Genomic DNA, 20,488 nt, shown 5'->3' with positions numbered 1-20,488 from the left:
ACAGATGTTGGCAATTTGATCTCTGGTTCCTCTGCCTTTTCTAAATCCAGCTTGAACACCTGGAAGTTCACGGTTCACATATTGCTGAAGCCTAGCTTGGAGAATTTTGAGTATTACTTTACTAGTGTGTGAGATGAGTGCAATTGTGCGAGAGTTTGAACATTTTTTGGCATTCCCTTTCTTTAGGATTGGAATGAAAACTGACTTTTTCCAGTCCTGTGGCCACTGCTGAGTTTTCCAAATTTGCTGGCATATTGAGTGCAGCACCTTCACAGCATCATCTTTTAGGATTTGAAATAGCTCAACTGGAATTCCATCACCTCCACTAGCTTTGTTCGTAGTGATACTTCCTAAGGCCCACTTGACTTTGCATTCCAGGATGTCTGGCTCTAGGTAAGTGATCATACCTTTGTGATTATCTGGGTCATGAAGATCTTTTTTGTACAGTTCTTCTGTATATTCTTGCCACCTCTTCTTAATATCTTCTGCTTCTGTCAGGTCCAAACCATTTCTGTCCTTTATTGAGCCCATCTTTACATGAAATGTCCCCTTGGTATCTCTAATTTTCTTGAAGAGATCTCTAGTCTTTCCCATTCTATTGTTTTCCTCTATTTATTTGCACTGAGGAAGGCTTTCTTATCTCTCCTTGCTATTCTTTTGAACTCTGCACTCAAATGGGTATATCTGTCCTTTTCTCCTTTGCTTTTTGCTTCTCTTCTTTTCACAGCTATTTGTAGGGCCTCCTCAGATAGCCATTTTTCTTTCTTGCATTTCCTTTTCTTGGGGATGGTCTTGATCCCTGTCTTCTGTACAATCTCATGAACCTTCGTCCATTTTTCATCAGGCACTCTGTCTATCAGTGCCTTGAATCTATTTCTCACTTCCACTGTATAACCATAAGGGATTTGCTTTAGGTCATGCCTGAATGGTCTAGTGGTTTTCCCTACTTTCTTCACTTTAAGTCTGAATCATGAAACAACTGACTGGTTCAAACTGAAAAAGGAATATGACAAGGCTATATATTGTAACCCTGCTTATTCTACTTAAATGCAGAGTATATCATGTTAAATGCCAGGCTGGATGACTCACAAGCTGGAATCAAGATTTCCGGGAGAAATATCAACAACCTCATATATACAAATATGTGACTCTAATGGTAGAAAGTAAAGAGGAACTAAAGAGCCTCTTGATGAGGGTGAAAGAGGAGTGTGAAAAAGTTGGCTTAAAACTCAACATCCAAAACCTAAGATCATCACATCTGGTCTCATCACTTCATGGCAAATAGAAGGGGAAAATGTTGGAAATAGTGACAGATTTTATTTTCTTGGGCTCCAAAAATCACTGCAGATGCTGACTGCAGCCATGAAATTAAAAGATGCTTGCTTCTTAGAAGGAAAGCTATGACAAACTTAGTGTATTAAAAAGCAGAGAGATCACCTTGCTGACAAAGGTCCATCTAGTTAAAGCTATGGTATTTCCGATAGTCATTTATGGATGTGAGAGTTGGACCATAAAGGCGGCTGAGCACCAAAGAATTGATGCTTTCAAATTGTGGTGCTGGAGAAGACTCTTGAGAGTCCCTTGGACTTCAAGGAAATCTAACCAATCAATCTTAAAGGAAATCAATCCTGAATATTCATTGAAAGGACTGATGCTGAAGCTCCAATACTTTGGCACCTGATGCAAAGAGCCAACTCCTTAGGAAAGACCCTGACGCTGAAAAAGATTGAAGGCAAAAAGAGAAGAGGGCAGCAGAGAATGAGATGGTTACATAGCATCACCATTCAATGGACATGAATTTGAGCAAACTGCAGAAGATAGTAGAGGACAGAGAAGCCTGGCATTCTGCAGTCCATGGGGTCACAAAGAATAGGACATGACTTGGTGACTGAATAACAACAACAACAAAACCTTTTTAACCCCTGGCCAATCTCTCTCTCCTGTCTCTGCCTGGCTCATCTCTCCCTCTCCCCGCTGCTTACCTCATTACTCCTATAAACTTGCAACCTAAAATTTTTAATTCAGAACTAAGAAGGCTATTACAAGGATGTGTTCACACAATGATTTGAATTTTTAAAAAAGAAAGTCTAAATATTTTTCTGGCAGAAAATAACTGATTTAGTTGAAAGTTTCAATTGCAAGGACTGACTTTGTTACTTAAATTACATGTTGGCCATTTGAATTGACTAGTGTTAGTTGCTCAGTCATGTCAGCCTCTTTGCAACCACATGGACTGCCAGGGTGCTCTGTCCATGGGATGCTCCAGGCAAGAATACTGTAGTGGGTTGCCATTCCCTTCTCCAGGGGATCTTCCCAATCCAGGGATCAAACCCGGGTCTCCAACATTGCAGGCAGATTCTTTACCATCTGAACCACCAGGGAAGCCCTTTGAAATGACAAAGAGGCAAAAACTTGAGGCCTCCTTCCTGACCACATTTTGAATCTCTCCTCAGTTCAACCCCTTCACAATATTTAATGGTTCCCTATCTGACATTTGCCCTATCTCGAAACCTACCTCAAGGGAGAGAATAAAAGGAAATTGAGATGTGTGTGGTCCCAAAAGGAGAAAGGAGGCATGGAGAGACCCAAGCAGACGATAATCCACCAACGGGCTAGGAACACCCCAAAGAAGGTAGCAACTGACCCCAAAATGAATCAAAACGACCGTCACCTTAAACTCCTTAAGAGACTCAATGCAGAGATCTCTGAATATGACAGATACTTCATGAACAAGTCTTTAAACATTTTTGGAGGGTTGGCAATATGGCAATCTTCACTCATTCTGACAAGGCAGTAGGTAGACTGTGAGGACTTTGTGCAGAGCTGGGGCAGAAGAGGGTTGCGGCAAATCATCTGCTCCTGACTCCCAGTTGGAAGTGGACAGAAATCACTGTGCATGTTTCGGTCCAATAATACCTCCTCACTGATTGCCATTCACTGTTAGAGACAAGCCCTTTTAGTCACTGATGGGGCCCATCGTCCAGAGTGTGGGAATGCAAAGATCTGAAGGAAAACACCCACAGACTCATTCAAAGTCCAACAGAACAAGGAAGCAGAGGAAGAAATTGAGACAGAAGGAGGAAGTGGCGGAGAAATCTGGCAGATCAGAGCCAATGGAGATGAAAGGTTTGGTTCCTCAGAAAGGTTTAATTAAAGAAACAAAGAAGCAGGGTGGAATGAGGTGAGATGTAAGAAACAAATGGGATTTTATGGGATTTTAACTAGTAGAACAAAAATAGTAGAGAAGAAATGGATGAAGTGAATCGACCTAACAGAGAGAGTAAGAGCATGCGTGGGCACACACAGAGCAGAAAGCACAGACACACTTGCTGCCCCCAGCCCTGCCTGCCCAGGTTTCAGTCCCTGCAGGAAGCCCTGCCCAGTGTCCCCGGGCTGAGCCGGCACCGCCCCTGTGTGTCTCCTCTGCCGCAGCCCTCCTCAAGGAGTGTGATCATTGCTTGAAAGAGGGACCTTGGCTGGTCTTTGTACCAGTGTCTAATTCCAAGGAGATTTTCAGAGAATAAATTAACCATTCTTCCCATGAAACGGAGGTGTGAAAATAAAGCCCAGAAAAGTCAAATACGGAGTGAAGTAGTTGTGACTAAAGACAAAACAAAACATGACAAAGGTATGAAATTCTTTTTTAAAAAATACAGATTCTTTGCTTTCATACCAAGAGATTCTGACTCAAACTTTCTGGCTATCTCTCCAATTACAGTTCCAGATTTAGAAAGAAACAACTCTTCCAGGAAAATTCCTGTCTTCAAATATTTTCTTCAAATTCTGAGTAAACATTATCATTATTTTCGGTTTTCAATTACATTTTCAGAAAAACTGTCAATCAAGAATAAGAGAAGAGGACTTCCCTGTTGGCTCAATGGGAAAGAATCCACCTGCCAATGCAGGAGAGAAGCCACCGTCAATGTATTCAATCCACCTGCCAACATGTTCAATTCCTGATCAGGGAAGACCCCACGTGCCACAGAGCAACTAAGCCCACGAGCCACAACTACTGAGCCTGTGCTCTAGAGCCTGGAAACCACAACTGCTGAAGCCCATGTGCCCTAGAGCCCATGCTCTGCAAGAAGAGCACGTGAAGCCTAGCACTGCAACTAGAGAGGAGCCCCCACTTGACAGAACTAGAGAAAAGCCTGAGCAGCAACAAAGACCCAGCAGAGCCAAAAATAAAAATTTTTAAAAAAACATAAAAACAGAAGGAATAAGAGAAGAATGAAGGTGGTTCTGACACAACAAAGATTTCTTGGTGACGTCAGTGATTCTGACACAACAATGGGTCTGACAGGAGTGAAATGAATGTGCACCTCTACGAGCCCTGATTCAGGTGATCCACAGGCCACACTGTGGAAAAGCTACTGTGCAAACCGCAGACCGCAACCCCTACCCTGACCGTCTTACAGAGATGATGATGTCCAAGGGCATACAAGAATCATTAAGAATGTTCTTCTGTGAGCGTTTTCTCCTGAGGCAGGAGGGGCCCCTAAGCACCGTGATCACGGCCGCTGTCTGTATTCACGCCAGAAGGCGGGGACGAGAAAGCCGCCGTCACAGTCCCCAAGGCACTGCCGAAATAAATGGACAGGGCAGGTTGGAAACTGCTTGAAAGTCCCTCACAATGGGAGCGTTCTTCAAAGAAAAGGTTAATAGTCAACAGCAACAACAACAAATCAAATATGCTTCATAAGGAACTTGGATTCCTTTTCTCGGAAACACTAAGGAGCCGCCCTAAGGAGGGAGGGACTGGCGGTAGAGATGTGCTGGAGAAGAGTATAATGAATAAGCAGACTAGAGCAAGGCTACAGAGAGGAGCGAGTATTTCAGCCTGGGGAATCTCACTGACGGATTTTATAAAGCCTCCGACAGTTAAATAAGCCTCCCACGTAGGTTTAAGAGAAATGGCCACGTCTACCATACAGTGATGAAAAAAGATTTTGAGTAAATCAGTTATGAGAAAATCTAGAAATGAAAAGCCTTCCTGCTGCTGAATCCAGACAGTATCTCCACCCATTGCTGTGTCTTCCATGACATTATACATAGAGCATATTCTATAAACAAAAACTGTATATATTGAAACATTTAACTTTTATTTTAAACATTTAGACTTATATAAAAGTCACAATAATAGCACAGAAAGGCACCATACACCCTTCACCCAGCTTCCCCTAATGGCCCATCTTACATAAGCACAGTACAATCCTCATGAACATCGATATTACAGTATTAGCTAATCTAGAGACCTTATTCAGATCTCACCAGTGTTCCTACTGAAAGCCTTTTTTTTTCTGGTCCAGGACCCACTTTAGGACCACACTTTGCATTTAGTTGCCCTGTCTCCTTAGTCTCCTCTAGTCTGGAACAGTCCAAGTCCTTGTTTTTTGAACAACCTTGGCACTTTTGAAGGCCAGTTCTCTCACAGAATGTCTAGACTGGGTTTGACATTCTCTCATAGTCAGACTAAGGTTATGTATTTTGGGCAGGAATACAACAGAAGTGAGAGTGTGTGCGTTTTTCACTTTATGTACTCTTAAGAAGAAAGCAGATAAATAAAAACAGGAATGAGGGAAATGCTAAGTTTTCTTTAAAAGATAAAACATTGATGTTTTCAAGAAAGAATAAAAGCCTGTTGACAGAAGGAAACATCTTAGGTCACTGGGAGTAAGGACACAGTGAAATGGGATCATTCAAACATTGCTGAAATGAGAATAAATTGGTACAGAGATTCTAAAAAAGCAACGTGACAGATATATCACATATCCTAAAATTTTGTATAAAACCTTTGACATCAAAACTTTACTTCTGAGACTCTATCTTAGAAAGTAAGTGGAAGCCTTACTATTTATCAGTGCCATTTAAAATGGCAAGAAAATCAAAGAAAAATAACTGAACATTATTAGAGGAAACAATTGGGATTTTTTGCTACCCAGCATCTGAACATCTTCCTGATTTAGAAAGGTTAGATCCCAATAGGTAAAGAATTTAATGCCCTGATTCCCATTATGGAAGACAACCAAGGCACATGATGGCAACACAGGCTCAACCAATCAAATACTTATACCTGGAGTTTCAAATATTGAGAAAGGGATGCAAACAACCAGGGGCAGTCAGAAATTAGCAACAATTGAGGATGTTATCCTGTAAATTACTGAATCACAACATCATTTGAATTCACATGTTCACTATGTGTCATATGTGAAAATTAGGACAGTCACTGGGAAGTCAATGGGCTTTGAGAATTATACTGAGGATTTATGATGCTATGAACTGAACTGTGTTCATCTAAAAGTCCTGTGTTGAAGCTCCAATCCCCAAGGTGATGGTATTTGGAGATGGGGCCTTTTTGCAGTAACTAAGTTTAGATGAGGTCATGTGGATGGGACCCTCATGATGGTATTAGTGTCCTCAGAGAGAAATTGCTCTCTCCCTGCCATGTAAGAACACAGTGCGAAGGCAGCTGTCTATAATCCAGAAAGAAAGCCCTCACCTGCAAATTACATTAACTGTCACCACTTTTATTTGGACTCCCAAACCTCCAGGACTATGAGAAATAAATTCCTGTGTAAGCCACTCACTCAGTAGTATTTTGTTTTGTCAGCCCAAGCTGAGTAAAATATACAGGAAGATTTGGAGAATTTTTATGTACCTTAAACCTTCAACTGCCACTCTTGTCTAATGAAGCTGCCCCTACTACCTGAAGATACTTCAGTGACCTCATACGAAGAACTTTCTTTGCAAGGAAAAACCAGTTCTCTTCATCCTTCACTCCCCTACACCACCAGTCTTAAAACTAGAGTCAGATCCCAAAACGTCCCGGGCATACAGTGACGGCATCGATCACGTTTGGAGAAGGCTTATACACCAATGGAATTGCTAGAATCTACAAAAATCTTAGAAATGTGTGTGGAAACGAATTCTACAGATGCTCAAACAAGTGTACACAGCATAAGTATATTCACCAGAGATCCTAGATATGACCAACTAATTCAAGCTGCTACAAGTGGCTTTAATTGGTGTTTGGATGATTTTCCTGAAACTTAGACATAACAGTAGTCAACACAAAATGAAGTTGAGATGCCATAAAAAAAAAAGGCACTCTTAAACTGGAAGATACACAAGAGCTCATGAAATAATATTGGAATGGATTAATCACAGGTAACTCAACAGCCACCTGCCCTCTAACTATGTCCCCAAGGGGATCTGACACTTCATTCACCCAGGCCTTGAGAAATACAGTGCTGAGAAGAGGGCCAGCATGTCTGAAAAGCACTTAGGTGCTTTTGCCTAAAACCAGGACACTGGTGAGAGATGCCACAGTACAGTGGGCTCCCTGACTTCCAAGAGGATGGGCCATGATCCCAGGTGCCGCTGACCTGCCACACACAGGATGAGAGCGACTGCCAGAAGCAGGAAGGAGAGCCAGGTAAAGACTGGAGCGGTGTCTTGCAGGGCTCTTCGGCAGAGAACACTGACTGCGAAGTTCATAGCACAAAAATATACCAACAGATCACCAAAGCACTCCTTAGTCTGTATAATCAGCAGGTCTCCAGGCTAGTAAATAAGAGCCTAACCAGAGCACAGGTATTGGATATCATAATACCTCACAGATGAAGAGCTCCTAACTGAAGGGGAAGTGGGGGATTTTTTTGAGGAGGATGTTGCAACACCACCAGCATTTACTGTGAAACTTCCCCTAGTCTTCGAAGGAGAAGAGAAATGTGAGGAACTGTTACACCTGATTTCTAAAGTTCCTGGCTCCGGGCTGCCTCCAACATAGTATAGGGTTATTTAGCTGTACCACCCATTTCCTGATTATACCCAGTCATGTGAGTGGCATTTCAGAAGATGCACGATAAGAAAGTTATGCCATAATACGGGGGATTCTGTGCATAACATAAGCTAATTAGATCTTTTCTGGCTAGGAAGAAAAAGATTTCTTTGCTCTCAGTGGAAAAGATTTAATTTGTTTTTGGAAACACATGCAACTAAGTGGAAAGGTCTGCTGTGCTTTAAAGATGACGCTAAGTACAGAATCTGTAGCAAGAAACCTCTCCAGCTCACCCATAACAAAGCAAAGGGAAGACACGACTTCCGACTTTTGGAGACCTTTTCTGGCTACCCACACACAAAACCAGAGAAATGCAGTGCTTCCAGACTATAATAAAAATCCTACTACCAGGAAATTTAAAAAAGAAGTTCTCAGCGTATAAAGCAATGACTATTGGCTTACATATCTGACTAAGGTGATATGGATGAAATTGTGTTTCTGCTCTGTGTTAATCATAAAACTGAAATAGCAAAAAATGCATTGCTTGATTGGAAAATGGGAAGATACAAAAAAGCCCCCTTTAGAGCATCATCTGTCAGTTTACTCTTGTCCTCTGGAAGGGAGAAGGTTAAGTTCTCCTACAGCTTTTAGGGAATACTTAAGAAATGCAGTCAGAAAATAAAGGTGATGATGGCAGCAAGGATAAAAATATGAATAAACTGGAATTATTGCAGAATTTTATACTCTCTGTCCACCCATGAACTATTATTTTAATTATTTTAAAAGGTGAAGTCCAAACATAAATTCTCAGGCTATGCATTTTCAGACACCTTGCAAATCGCTATCTAAAGACAGCTTATAACAGGTTAAATCTTGAGAACTTTTTTTTATTTTACTGATGTTATCATGCCACCTAATTATAATATTTCCCTGTTTAAGGAGAAAAAGATTTCAAAAGAAAACAAAGATTTTTAAGGTGCCACAGATTGGAAAGGGTTTAGCAGATTAAGGGATAAAATTTGTTAGAAAAATTTTAATATTATGGTAACTCTATACACAATGGTGCTAAAGAAAAAGAATTGCAAAAGGCTGCCAAGGTCATAAAAATTAATTAGAGACTTTATTTACATAAGACATTATCTATATAGGCAGATACAACAAAAAGATGGTAATGCGGTTGTGTGTGTGAGTGTGTGTTCAAACTTTGCTCACAGAAAGACAAGTCCAGGGATGAAATACATGCACATCACACACATTTTGGGGTTGCATGGCTTTTTTGCTATCAAGGAAATGTAATTTTAGTGCCATGAAGATAGGAAGTACTTTTTAACACATCTGTGTGTGTGTGCGTTAATCACTCAGTTTTGTCTGACACTTTGTAACCCCATGGACTGTAGCCCGCCAGGCTCCTCTGTCCATAAGATTCTCCCAGGCAAGAATACTGGAGTGGGTTGCCATGCCCTTCTCCAGGAGATCTTCCCAACCCAGGGATCGAACCTATGTCACCTGCTTCACAGGCAGATTCTTTACCATCTGAGCCACCAGGGAAGCCCCTTCCTTTCTTAATCTAAGTTTAATAACTTCAAACAGACCTGGGAGTTACTTCAGTTTTCCTCATCAATGAGCTTCCTCTAGCATTTACCCAGAGTCTTGAACTTGGGGGGCCTTTGGGGCTTTCCTGGGAGTCCCAAGGGCACCTAAGTGCCTGGATTCCTTAGGAAGGGTCCTGCTCACTCACTCAGTCATGTTGGACTCTTCGCGAGCCTATGGACTCTAGCCTGCAAGTCTCCTCAATGCATGGGATTCTCCAGGCAAGAATATTGGACTGGGTTGCCGTTTCCACCTCCAGGGAATCTTCATGACCCAGGGATCCAGCCAGCATCTCCTGCACTGCAGGCTGATTCTTTACCATCTGCATTACCAGGGAAACCCATTTTACTACATCTAGTATGGGAGAAAGAGAGAGAGACAAAGACAGAAGAGGGGGAGAAAGATGAAAGATTTGAAGAGAAGAAAGTGTAGCGAAATGGCAATACCATTCAGCCCTAGAAGCAATATGCCTAACTCTAAGACAAAACAGATTATTTCTTCTCTTGTGCAAAGTCTTACAGGAACCTTCTGAATGTTTCTTCCAAGTCCATTGTTTCTTTATCACTTCCCCTGCAGGAGGTGTATTAGTGGCACTTTCATTGCCATCGTTTTTTCCTTCACATTCATTGCATAGCTATCCACTCCCCCACCCACCCACCCACCTACACACACACACACACACACACACACACACACCCTCCCCTTCCAAGACCTAAAGTTGTCAGATTAAAACCCCACTTCATATTTACCACAGTTATCGCTTGCACGTATGTGGCTAAGTAAGAAAAAGGGTGGAAGGTTTGTTGGGAAAATCTAGAAGCCTAGTTGAAATTTTCATAGAGACACTGTCTCGGATAGGTGACCAAGTTGGGTCCTCCTAACCCTGCCTGCCTTGGTGCCAGGAGCGTGCCCTGAGCACCCTGAAGTGGCACTGAGACGGAGAGGAGATGCGTGCGGGGAGCAAGGCGCAGGAGCCCTGGTTCCCAAAGGTGCATGGCAGGTAGTTGATGGGCTGCAGCCTGACAGGACGCTGGAAAAGACAAGAGGGGGGACGGATGATGAGCGGCTGTTTGCACTGGAAACGGGCGCCCAGTAAATAGACAGGAAGGAAAGAAAGGTCAGTGGAGGGGATGCAGGATTGACAAGCCCAGGGACGTAAAAGCTGCTGCCCAGAGGCCTGTGCTGCCGGCCAGCAGCAGCAGGGTGCTGGCAGCACGGAGATGCGGGCACAACCCGGCTCCCGCAAGGAGCGGCGGCCACAGGCCGGACTCGGGGTTCCCGTGTGCGCATACAGGCAGGCAGCTGCCTGGAGCACCAACCCGACGCCCGCAGGCCACCGGGGTCCTGTTTAAGGACTCAGGGCCGCTTCTGGATCCTGGGTGTTGCTTGCTGTTACTGAGAGCCGCAGCGTGCATACAGGGAACAGCGTTCTGATAACGCCGGTGTCAAGGATTAAGGTGTGATTGACACCTTCCTAGGGCTTCCCCTGTGGCTCAGGAGTAAAGAATTCCCCTGCAATACAGGAGACACAGGCTGGATCCTGGGTCATGAAGATTCCCTGGAGGTGGAAACGGCAACCCAGTCCAGTATTCTTGCCTGGAGAATCCCATGCATTGAGGAGGCTTGCAGGCTAGAGTCCATAGGCTCTCAAAGAGTCCAACATGACTGACTGACCAGGACCCTTCCTAAGGAATCCAGGCACTTAGGTGCCCTTGGGACTCCCAGGAAAGCCCCAAAGGCCCCCCAAGTTTAAGACTCTGGGTAAATGCTAGAGAAAACTCACTGATGAGAAAAACTGATGTAACTCCCAGGTCTGTTTGAGGTTATTGAACAGATTAAGAAAGGAAGGGGCTTCCCTGGTGGCTCAGATGGTAAAGAATCTGCCTGTGAAGCAGGTGACATAGGTTCGATCCCTGGGTTGGGAAGATCTCCTGGAGAAGGGCATGGCAACCCACTCCAGTCTTCTTGCCTGGTAGAGTCTCATGGACAGAGGAGCCTGGCGGGCTACAGTCCATGGGGACACAAAGAGTCATACATGACTGAGTGAACAGCACCTAAGGTCTGAGACACATATCTGAACAGAAGTGTTCACAGTACAAGTCTGAAACATCAGTGGGAATTCAGACTAGAAGACCCTGTGCCCTGGACTCCATGCCACGCCATCCCTCCACGCCCTTTCACTTGGTTACTTGGCATCTCTGGGGTAGTGCCGCGGGCCAGACAGGTCTCCAACCTTCCCTTTGTGTGTCTGTTCTTGACAGACATCAAAGCCAACATGATTAGAAACCGCCTGACAGCTCTATCAAGAAAAAAGAAACAATTTTTGACTGGGTCAAAGTTCTGAGAGCAACTCAATCTGTTAAATAATATATTTCAGACAGCATTCTAGAAAACAAAATTTTTTAAAACCACATTATGAGGCTATTAGGTATCAGAGTATATGGAATGAAGGCTGCATTTTTTAGTCCTTTACAAATCCTTTCTCTTCTAATGCAGCCTGAGTTAATTCCATAAAGCTGGCCTGTTACACTTAAATTCTTTCAAATATCAGTACTCTAACAAAGGTTTCTATTGAAGACCTGCAGGGCTTGTTAAGAACTGTCACTATAAAAATATCATCTCATGGTCTTTGATATTTTCTAAAGTAAAAGAGCAATTAGAATGTAACTCTGGTTTGAGCTTAGCTGCATTCCAATCCAATTAGCTTTATAAATTAATAGCTCTTTGTATCTTAACAGTAGGTGATGTTGTTTAATTAGTCAGTTTATTGTTTTCAGTCTTAGTTCGGAATTTCACATTCTGATGAGTTACAGAGTTTTAATTGAGTGGATGAACATTCATCTAGAAAACTGTTTGTGTTCAAGTGTCTGTCGAGAACACTGTGGTATATTAAAATTCCCAGGTGCAACAAAATTACAATATTCTATCTCCAGAATTTATAGTATTTATGGTAGGAACCACAAACAAGGTGCTTGTAGTACTCCAGGCATGCAGGTACTTTGTCTTTTCGTTAATTATTTAAGTTTCTTTATTTTCTTTTCACTTCAGTTTCTTTCTTTTTTTCTTCCCAGGATAACATATAATATAATATAATGAAAAGTGAAAATGTTAGTAGCTCGGTCATGTCCGATTCTTTGTGACCCTATGGACTGTAGCTCACCAGGCTCCTCTGTCCATAGGATTCTCCAGGCAAGACTACTGGAGTGGGTTGCCATTCTCTTCTCCAGATCTTCCCAATCTATAGATCAAACCTGTGTTTCTTGCATTTCAGGTAGATTCTTTACCATCTGAGCCACCAGGGAAGCCCCATTATATTATATTATATTATATTATATTATATTATATTATATTATATAGGATTCCTTGGCATCAAACCAAGTAAATTCATGCAGATTTCATATTCGGAATGGCAGGAGCACTGGAGCTGAGTAGCAGCTGCCCCTCTGAATAGACCAGCTGCTCTCCCCTCTTACCATCCTTACTAGGCATGTGCCATTTTCTTGCTTTAACTGTCAGGTCCTTGTCTGTGCTTTTCACATTTGCTGCTATTTATACACATACAAGGCCTTGCAGTGTATGTCTGATCTGAAGGCTATATCTTTCTTAGAATTGTCCACATATATGCAGTAGAGACTTTATATCTGGGTTGTACAACAACTCTCTTCCCTTTTCCCATCAGGCATGCTGGGGGAAATATTTATTCACCAAATACTAGGATATAAAAGGAATAAAGACCAATAGCAACAATGCTTGAGTGCCAATAGACATCAAAATAACTACACATTGCCTATGACTGGGACTCAAGATTTGATGGTAGAAGGTTTTATCAAAAGGAAGAGGAGGAAAAGATGGCATGTAGGAAAGAAGAAAAGAAATGAGTGAGTGAGAAGGAAAAAGAGAGGAAAAGCAAACTCTAGGAGGGAAAGACACTCCATCCTGTCCCTCTGGTATAGAAACACCTATAGTGCCAGCTCCTTCAGGACAGCGCAAGGGTCCCAGTGACACCAGCCTGCCCAAAATTGAAGCAACACATTAGAAATGGATAGGGAGGAGGTAGAAGAGGAGTCAGGTTTTTATCTACTAGATAACAAGGTCATGCAATTATTTGGAAAATGAGTAGAGATATCCCATTTGTTCCATACAGACCCATTAAGGAAAAGTAGTTCTCCTGAAATACGTTCACTTCTCCCAAGGTTTTGCTCACTTGAGTGCTTAAGCCCACCTATATATGTCAGTAATAGACAACAGTCTCATCATCTTCTAAACCAACCATTCAGGTGGCAAAAAAAAGCTAGTTTCATTATTTCAGCTTATTCCCAATATCTAATAATAGAAGACATTTTGAGGGCACTAACAGGGTTACTTGTCAGGAACTCCTTTTACATAGACTAGAAACACACCAGGAGTGACACCTGAAATTGATCATCCTTTTAGCCATTCTGTCAGGCTTCCAAAAATTAATGAGTGGACTGCAGGAGGGAAGTGGCTTACCAGAACATCGCACAAATTCGCTGATTTTGACTTGCTGAAATTTTGCTTACCTAATGCAAAGCCAAACACGCCAATTCTCGACAGTGTTGACACCCTCCCTAAATCTTCTCTTGGGTTTCCTCCATTCTGTGTTGCTTCCTCTTCAGTCAAGCAGCAGCGAAATACAAGAGGAAGCAGCAAAGATCACTGTCCTCAGTTTATAGGATGACACAACAGATACTTCTCAGGCTTAAACTACAAAATCACTGCATTTTTATACAAGTTAAGGTTTCAAAGGCTGTATGACATTTATTCAACAGTACTAATCAGGTGAATATGATGTTCAGATCACAACTTGAGATGCAGTAAGAAACTTAGCTGAATACGAAAGCATCTTGATCAGGAAGGTGATTCTCCCATGGCAAGGTTTAGCTTTTTCACTCTGTAGGATTGACCTCAGCTATTTTTCAAAATATGAGAAACTCAACTCCAGACTCTGGAAGATACAGTATTCTCTGTCCCTAAAATACTATAATTTACTAAAAATTTTTAAAAAGAAAAGAAACTAACAAAGTTTAAGGTTAACAAGTGACAGTCATTAAGGCATTCTCCAAGTTATGACAACTGAATAATAAACATTCCAAATATTTTTCTCACTTCACTTCCCCTACAAACCCTAGATCCTGACTAAGCAGCCTTAATCACAAAGCTGTTTCAGGCAACACTGATGCCTAGTGGGTCTTTGCGGAAACTATCAGATCCCTTAGGTGTTTTTTACTTCTCTCTTCCCTGTTCCCAGGTAGCTCAGTTGATAAAGAATCCGCCTGCAATGCGGGAGACCCCAGTTCCATTCCTAGGTCCAGAAGATCCCCTGGAGAAGGGATAGGTTACCCACTCCAGTATTCTTGGGCTTCCCTAGTGGCTCAGCTGGTAAAGAATCTGCCCGCAATGCAGGAGACCTGGGTTTAATCCCTGGGTTAGGACGATCCCCTGGAGAAGGGAAAGGCTACCCATTCCAGTATTCTGGCCTGGAGAATTCCATGGACTGTATAGTCCATGGGGTTGCAAAGAGTTGGACATGACTGAGCGACTTTCACTTTACTTTCCGTGGTGGCTCAGTTGGTAAATAACCTGCCTGCAATGCAGGAGACCTGTGTTCAATCCCTGGGTCGGAAAGACCCTCTGGAGAAGGGAATAGCTACCCACTCCAGTATTCTTGCTTGGAGAATTCCAAGGACACAGGAGCCTGGTGGGCTACAATACATGGGGTACAAACAGCCAGACATGACTGAGCAACTAACACACTTGGATCATTTTTAAGGGAACTTGGGCATAAGTTACAATTCCATGCTTTTCTCCTTCATTCTTAGTGTTTACTTTTTTAAAGTTTTTCTATTTCTCTTAATTTCTCTTTAATTCCCTTTTATTTCTGTGTTTTGAGTTCTTACCAAATTCACATAAAATTTTTTTTAACTTGCTTTCTTTCACTTTCTTTAAAGCTTGATAAGAAAGCAACAACTGTCTAGACTTCAATAGAATAATCTTTGCCAACTTTTAAGAGAAGAGTATCCCAAAGTTTTCTTCTGAATATATTTACTAAGTTTGCTTTTTTCCATACCTCAATTACCACAATTATTTTTTAAAAATTAAATACAATTAATACTACAGTTCAAATCGTAGGAGTTTGTGTTAAACTCGACTCAAATTTCAGCTCTACCACATATTAGCTATGCAAACATGAGAAGTTGCTTAACTCTTCTTGTCCCTCAGTTTCCCCCTCTGTAAAATGACCAAAATCATCGTACTCATCTTACAGGAATATTATGAAAAGGGAATTAATAACTTGTAAGTGACTCAAAATAGTGCTGGGATATGTGAAGCACTAATAATTTATTTTGTTGTCAATACTGCAATATTTTCTGAAGCAACTTTTTAATTTTAAATATTTGCACTTAACTCATACTTTGGATTAAATAGATTTTGTAACTTGGCCTGGAGCCAAAACTAGTCAAAAGCTAAAACTTAGAATCAACACCCTTTCCCCATTATGGTATTTTTAAGTGAATGGAAACTGAATATTTTAAAAGAGACTTGCCTTCTACTTTCCATAACGCTCTAAACTGAGCATGAGCTGATGCAGGAGATCTAAGCAGTGGGGGTGGGTAGCAATAGGCATATGCATTCATGACAGCAATCAGAATCAGAGGCTTAATTTATGGACTCATAGCACATAAAAGAAAAAAAAATTCAAGCACTTACTGTAGCGGCTGCTGATTACTGACTATTCATTAAAAAGGTAGTTGGCTTGTGCCAATGTAACCCCAATGTTCTCTGTGAAGAAGAAGTCCATCATGCAGTTTTCCTATAAATTATGCAGCTCCCTGTTTATTCTTGAAAACCCATGCCCTGCTTCATAATCAAGAGCTGTTTAAAGGTTCTCACAGCCTAGGGATTGTAGCTAAAATACTGGAATCACACAATTAAAAGGAAGAAAAAACTAAATTAAGCCTTCAAAAAGGGATGTTGCCCAAGTTAAATGCTTCTCTTGTACCCAAGTGAAACTCAGTCTGACAGGCAGGGCTAAAATGTGTTCTGGTAATTGCTTCTTTCCCAGCACTGCTGAGAAATCGCTTTGTAACTCTGCCCTCCCAGCACACACACATAGAGTTATCATGATGTGATCCCAAAATGATACCTAGACCCAAAGAACAATGTTTTATAAATCCTGCAGTTGAGAAGAATGGGAAAGATTACCATGAGAACTAACTCAGTTTTCAGTCTAGCAGCATCTCAGGCATTCATCCAGAAAGGAGAGAAATGCCCTCAGAATACCATCAGGGCTTACACTTTACCTCCTCTCTATAAACAGTAGTCCACCCGGCCAAACAGTGCAGCCAGATGCTGACTTCTCAGTGTCTACACCCACATCAAGAACTAGAGAATATAAGAAATGTCTAGCTGGATCAGACAAATGTTTTATATCAGGTCATCCACAAGAGGATATCTTCATCTTCCTGACATCATTCTTAAAAGAGGGAAGGTTGACTCCAAAACGCTCCTGGATTTGTTTTCCTTAATGAAGCTGGTATGCATATAATATTGCTCCTTTTCCCCTCCTAAATCTTCCCTGACTCTATATTTATTTTCAGCTTGGACTCACCTCCTGAAGTTGCAAAAGTTATAAAAGCCTGCTATGATAAATAGTGTCTCCTTTGCTTGCCTTAAAAGAGCCTCGTTACTGATGACTGGCACAATGGGAAGCACACAGGACGTAACTGGTAGCTGGCGGGTGCAGGGTGGGGGGAGTGCATAGCAACTCAAACTGGCTGGATATGGATGAGGCAGGGTCTGACCCTTAACTGTTTATGCAACATCTGATCTACTACCCTTGACCAAGTGCCTCAGGATGCCAACCTGAATATTTTTGGCTTGGAAGGAAAGACAATCGTATGATATCTGAGTCTCCTGCTTTTTAAATATCGATTCCAAAATATATGATACAGTATATCCATTGATTCCCTTGGCTTAGGGGTATGGTTATGGCAACTAACTTTCTCCACCCATGAAGCTGACAGAATCCTTACCACATGGCATAAAGTCATCTGGGAAATAAATGGTCAGGTTTTGCTTCACTCTGTTCTAACCTAACTTTTCGATGAAAAGCAAGCTGATCATAATCTTTTCTCTGTATCCCTTATCCTCTGTAACCATTAAGCCTTCCATCATATCCTGCACCATATTGAGATATCTTATTGCAAATTTATCCTTACTTTGTATGACCGAGCAAATAAAATGTAAACTCAGGAAATAGACTTGGGGTAGGTCATACATATGTGTGAAGCTTTGGGAGAATGCTTGAGAGACAAATTCTAAGACCATCATGGGAAAATCACCAAGAATACCAGATCAAGTTATTTCTATTCCCAAGCCAAGCCATTTGTCACCAACTGAATGTTGAACTGCAAGTAGATGAGCCAATGTCTTGTAAATGGAATTGAAACTTTGATTTGTACATGATTTGCTTGCTGGTTTGACTAAAATTTTCTCGGGTTTAAAGTAATCTATGTTACAACAGTTTTCACCCTGTGAGGCCAGCTAGTTTATAAACCCACTATTCTCTAAGTTATACCCTAGTTGAGAGAGGAAAACTCATATTGCCACAAGCACACATTGATGATTGATTTTCCCTCTTCCTGAAATATCCCATCCCATTCAATGGTTGAACAACAAGATTACCGCTCCTCAGAAATATGGACAATATGTGGCACTCATGTTCATTTTCCCTCTGCTGCTGTCACAGCTTATTGCTCTTATTTGATGGTGGGTAGACCCACTGCTTTGACTGATTCCGACACTGATGTGACAAAGGCTAGCCCACCAAGGTCAGTGGTTGGGTGTCATCCATCATGCTGCCAATATGTCTGCCATGACTGATGCGGATGATACACTGCAGGGTCCCTGAATTCTGCTACTGTATTTCTGCCTCTCTGCTACACCAGAACTGGAACTCCCAGATACTACGCTATCTCATCTCCTAATGGCCTTCTGACTACAATGGCTTCAGAACTGACCTGCTCTCACGGAGCAGTGGGAGGACAGGGTATTCAGGACTAGTGTTCCTGTTGACCCAAAAAATGTGCTCACATGTGTATGACCTCGGGTGAGGCCCTAAACTGAGCTGTCATCCTTTGCTAGAGTGTAAACATGGATGGTTTTTACCCCAATTCATAGCCCTAGTAAATAAATGCACTCCAAACATTAAAACTTGAATGATGTGAACAAATCCATTAAAGTAACCTTGAATTTTTAGCCAAGTTAGCAATAGATCAGTGAATTTTATAACTAAAAAATGAAAAAAAGAGTAATCTTCTTGTTTTTGTAGATAACATGCAATCTCAGAGGCATGATTAAAATCCTAATCCTTGCTCAATAAACACAATACTCTTGATTCTCAAGCTTCTCCTCCCGGCAAATCTGACAACTCCAATACAGGCAGAAGCACAGACGTCAATTATGGAGAAAATGCAACTGGACTGTGTGTACACTTCCTCTTCGTCGTCTTCTCCTTTTAATCAATAGCACACTGAGTTTGCAGCTTCTATTGAATTAGGCTTACAAAGCTTTTTTGTTCTCACCTGTCGCTAAGAAAAATCATTTATGGCATCCTGGATCCGAACTAGCGGAGACTGCATGAATCAAAAAGGTAAAAATGTTCCCTCCCCAGGGAGGCTGCCAGCTGTCTCATTGATTCGGCACTGCTCTTGGCGGATTCTGAGGCTACCCTGGCACCAGTTCCAGAGAAGGCTGGATAATAAGGTACCACAATGCAAACTGTTACTAGGGAGAAACAGAACATCTGGTCTGGAACAAAGGCACCGTCCTTTGCTGGGAAGCTGCCTGGCCATCCACGTCTGAGTGTGAATATGCCAGGGCCCGTCACCTGAAAGAGGGGGTCCCTAGAGCCAAGTAAGTGATGATAAAATAGAAACCATAAGGAAAAGAAACCCTGAAGGAGACTCAACACTCATCATTTTTTTCTAAATAGAGAAGGATAGTCAGTATCAACTAAGATACTTTTTCTAGGAGCTCTATTTTTTAATGCAATCAACAAATGATAAAAATTGAAATTTCAAAGAACAAAAATCTGTTGATTTCTCTTTATTCTGTGTGCACCCGTGTGTGTTTAATGGCTGAAAGCTTCTCCTGTCATCCCACTATAGTAAGCAGGGCTAATGACTGGCCTCTGTTCTGTAGAAATACTTTAACTGCCAAGGACCCATTGGCATGGGCAGTGAGTCTGAGGACAGGGACAGCACCCAGGGAGCCCACCATGTGCCTCCCACCCAGCTGGGCACGTACACCTAGCATTTTAGAGTCTGACGCTGTCCAGACTCTTCTGTCGTTGTGTTGCTTTAAGTACTAAACAACACCTTCAGAAAAGGAGAAGAATTTGACTTCCAATTGCTTTAAAATCCAGATTTTTTTTTAAAGGCTTACCCTGTTGACAAAGCCCCTGTCAGAATGAGAGTCATTATACTCCATGGAAGGTTTGTGTACTTCATTCCTTTCCAAAGCCATCTGTCTGAATTTAATTCACTGATAATTTTATCAGGCTCCCCATGCTTTGCCTGAAACCTCTCCATTGCATTTTTTATTCTTCGCAGATGTTAACTCTTTGAATGACAGTTTCAACGCACTTAGAATTTTGATGAAGCCTGAAGGATCTCTCTCCAGTGCAACCCTTTCCGATTGCCCCACTGCATCAGTAGTTGTGCTTTCCAACAAAAGTTGTGCTTCTTTGGGCAAAGTCAATCTAGATGCAAAACTGTATCCAGGACAACGCTGAAGAAGCCACCTGTAGTGGTACCATCCCAGGCACACTCAATACTTATCACTACTTTTTGGAAATTACAGTACATTTTATAGGAATAATTCCAACTTTTCTTCCTACATAATATTATCTTTAAGAAAATATAGACTATTAAAAGACACTATAGATTTATTTAAAAATTAACTGTTTGACAGATTGCTTTTTACTTAAAAGAGTTTAAATGTACTATTATGTGGTGCATAAATAAATTATCTCAAGAATATTATCAAATAATTTTGAGGTAGCCTGTTGTTAGTTATCAGGTTAATTCAAGGAAA

At 41.7% G+C, this 20,488-nt stretch overlaps 1 protein-coding gene across 5 annotated transcripts in view; it reads right to left on the bottom strand.

The window, feature by feature from the left end:
* NXPH1 (neurexophilin 1) overlaps positions 1 to 20,488 on the bottom strand; it is a 464,434-nt gene that overhangs the window by 377,080 nt on the left and 66,866 nt on the right. Inside the window, exon 1 of one of the 5 annotated variants that reach the window (XM_043462714.1) lies at positions 16,100 to 16,248. The exons of the other annotated variants lie outside the window; for them this stretch is intronic. The gene's annotated coding sequence lies outside the window, so the exon portion shown is untranslated. Of the gene's footprint in view, positions 1 to 16,099; positions 16,249 to 20,488 lie in introns of those variants that run through there. 5 annotated transcript variants of the gene reach the window in all.

The sequence above is a fragment of the Cervus canadensis genome, chromosome 3 (genome assembly GCF_019320065.1).
Source record: "Cervus canadensis isolate Bull #8, Minnesota chromosome 3, ASM1932006v1, whole genome shotgun sequence".
NCBI classification, from domain to species: domain Eukaryota; kingdom Metazoa; phylum Chordata; class Mammalia; order Artiodactyla; family Cervidae; genus Cervus; species Cervus canadensis.
This window is presented reverse-complemented; position numbering and strand designations above follow the sequence as displayed.